Consider the following 3,139-nt stretch of genomic DNA (forward strand, 5'->3'; position numbering starts at 1 on the left):
ATCTGTTAAGGCAGGATCTTACGGGATGTTTTTTCCCTTCCTGCCTTTCCCAAGTTGGTTTATGCAGGTTTTTAGCTGTAAGCACAAGCCTGACAAGACTAAAAGTCTGTGAAACCCCAAGCACTGGCCTTCTGTTGACTCCCAAATTTTGGATGCAGACACAGCCGCGGAGTAGCTGGGAGGCAGATAACGAACCCGCGTTTCCAATATGTCCATAGCGGGAGCTGCCCGCCCTCGAAAGCTTCGCAGTCGTCCCGTGGCAGAGCTCCAGCTGCCCGACAGCGTTGCCTCCTCTTGGAGTGTGGATGGGGATGCCTTCTCCCTGGGTGCCTGGGGCTCTTGCCCTGTTTTCTGGCTTTTTCAGGCAAGAAAGTAAGCTCATGGAGAATCGTGCTGCTGCCAGATGGATATGGGAGTGAGAGACGGGCAGAAGGAGGGGGGAGGTTGTGTCTGAAGCAGGCGTTGAGAGATCGGCTCGGGGGAGCTCATCTTCCTGAGCGGAGTTCTGGAAGAGCAGCTCGGTCCCTGCGCACTCGCATCCTGGCAGCGACCCAAAGTGAGCTTCGTGCAGCGGTTTCTAGAAAAAAACCAACCAAGAAGTAGTGGAGCTCTGGGGGCCGTGATGGGAGCTTATCCAGAGGCTGCGTGGGGATGGTGTATAGCTGTGGGCTGGGAGAGCTTCACCGCCTCCTGGCAAAGCCAGCCTTGCCTTTGGACGGAGCACCGTGGTGCTTTTCCTCTGGGTAGCTGAGGAAGCTGAGAGCACAAGGGTTCCTCTTCCAGGTCAGGCAGGAAGCGGGTGGCAGAGCTGGGGTCCCTGCAGCCCTTGTTGGAAGGTTTAGCCACGTTCCTGTCCTTTTTATCCCAGCCCTTAGGCTTTCTTCAGCTAAAGTTGGGAGTGGAGGGCTTAGCAGGAGGTGAAGAATGTCATGTCCTTTAGGAAGATTGGGACTAACAAGTGTCAGGACACAGAGAGTGACCTGAATACACCATCAGTTTGGCACTCGGGGTTCAACGGCGCCTTTGTAACTGTCCTGTGGGCACTCGGAAGTTTCCACACCACAGGGCTCCCCAGTGCTGATGTAATTACAGCCTTCCCTCTCCCTGCTCCAGTTGCATTTAAATCTCAGAAGAATGAGTAATTCCCTACTTGGATATGATAAAGGCTTTGCTGTGAGCCCCGGGGCTGCTTGTTGGGGCTGTGTGTGCTCCTCGTTGGCACCAAGCTGCTCTGCAGTACCATTTTTCTTAGTCCATGGAGCACTTTGTAGTCCCTGCCTGTGCAGAGGGAGAGGATGGGGAAAGCTCTCTGCATCTGCAGCCAAAAGGTCTGGCCTTGCCCTTGAGCGGGGATCCGGGCTACTGTTTCACAATTTAATTAGTTTACTGGGTTGCAGAGCAGCTTCCCAAGAACAAGGCAATTAATTTGTAGCCTGTAAGGCAGGAGATGCAGTGTTCGTGTCTGCTGGGTGGGTGTCTCAGCCCCAGGCAGCCCGTGGCCAAGCAGGAAAGATGAGCCAAAAATACTACAGAGAAGAAACACCAGATCACCCAGCAGGCAGAGCCCTCTTTGTTCTTGCCGCTCATACACTGCCTGCCCTCCCGAAGCACCCTGGTTGTTCCTGCCTGCTTTCCTCACAGCGTTCACGCCTGGCATGGGACCTACAGTTTTCTTGTCCTTGCAGGGAGCTGCAGGCTCAGCTGTGGGCTGCTGGTGTGGGAGCTGCCAGCCCGCATGAGCCCAAGGAGGATGCAAGGGCTCTTTGGGAGGGGGAAAGGAGTACAAGATACACAGTTCCAGTTTAGTTTCCAAATCAAAGCAACATGTGAGAGGGAAACACAACACAGCAAAGTGCATTCTTCCTTGTGCCTGATGATGGGTATGGTCACGCCAGGCAGCAGAACGTGTATCTACCTCACACCATACAGCAGGTCCTGCAGGGAGAGTGCTAATCCTGCTGTTTGACTGCAGACGCTTTCTCATCTCTAATGGGAGAGAGTATTGTTAGGTCTGTGGTCTGCCAGGATTTACAGAACATAATAGTTCTGCCCCATGGCTATTGATTTTGGCAGGGTTCAGAAGCATGGCTGGCTCAGCCATGGTTGCGGCAGCACTTCCCAAGCTCACCTCTGCCTTGGATAGGACTGTGGGTCACTCGGCTCTCCAGAGTCTCAGACATGGATCCCTGAGCTGCAGGGAAGGGAACATGTAGCAGTAAATGGGATGCTTGTGCAGTGTGTTAACTTTGTGTAAACACCAAACATCCTGACCCTGTTCATGTTGGGTGATGCTGGAGTGTCAGTGACTGCAGAGAGGGGTGGATGTTCCTGTTCACAGCTTTCGTTGGCTGTGATAATGCCTAAAGATATCTCCAAAACATGGTACTTGTCTTCCTGCTACGTATTTAAAACACAGTACACTCATGATCTACCGTCTGGTAGTAAGACAGAAGAGAGATGCTCCAGCCCCTCATCCTGGTGCGATGTGGCTGCTGCTGAGCTGAGTCCCAGGGGTAACCGAGGTGCATTTTTCCTGGCAGTTGCTGCTGGTGGGTTGGCAGCAGTGATGCTGAGCACTCCCTCCCTTTGCCAGTGCTGTCAGTCAACACCAGATTCATTTCCTTGTAATATTGAAAATACAAAATGTCACGGCGGGTGCAAGCTGCTGAATGGGGCTGTGAGTGTGTGGGGTGGGCCAAGGGGTTCAGTGTGATGGCCAGAGCTAGAGCCTTGGAGGCACGGAACAGGCAGAAACTATGAGACAGCCTTTGCTTAGTTTTATTTGTCTTCCCCACTCTTGGGTGCTTGCCCTACAGACATCTACTTCTTGTGCTGCCTGATGCAGGCTGTTTCTAGTATTTCAGCCACAGACTTTTTCTCAATGAGGTCCTGACTCTTGCTAAGTTCTGTCCTGGTTTCAAGGGTCATTGAAGATAAAGAAACATCAGCCAGGTTGTTTTCAGGAGGCGGCTGTATTAGAAATAGCCTTTTCTATGTGCATGAGTCTCATGGGCTCGTCCTTAAAATCTACTTGAACAAATGCCAGGGATGTCTGTGGGACACGTGGCCACAGTGCATCCCCTGCACTGCTTTGGGCTGCTGTGCCTGCTGCCGTGGGGAGCAGCTGCTGCCGCCTGCT

The sequence above is a fragment of the Nestor notabilis genome, unplaced genomic scaffold (assembly GCF_000696875.1).
Source record: "Nestor notabilis isolate BGI_N333 unplaced genomic scaffold, ASM69687v1 scaffold22194, whole genome shotgun sequence".
NCBI lineage: Eukaryota > Metazoa > Chordata > Aves > Psittaciformes > Psittacidae > Nestor > Nestor notabilis.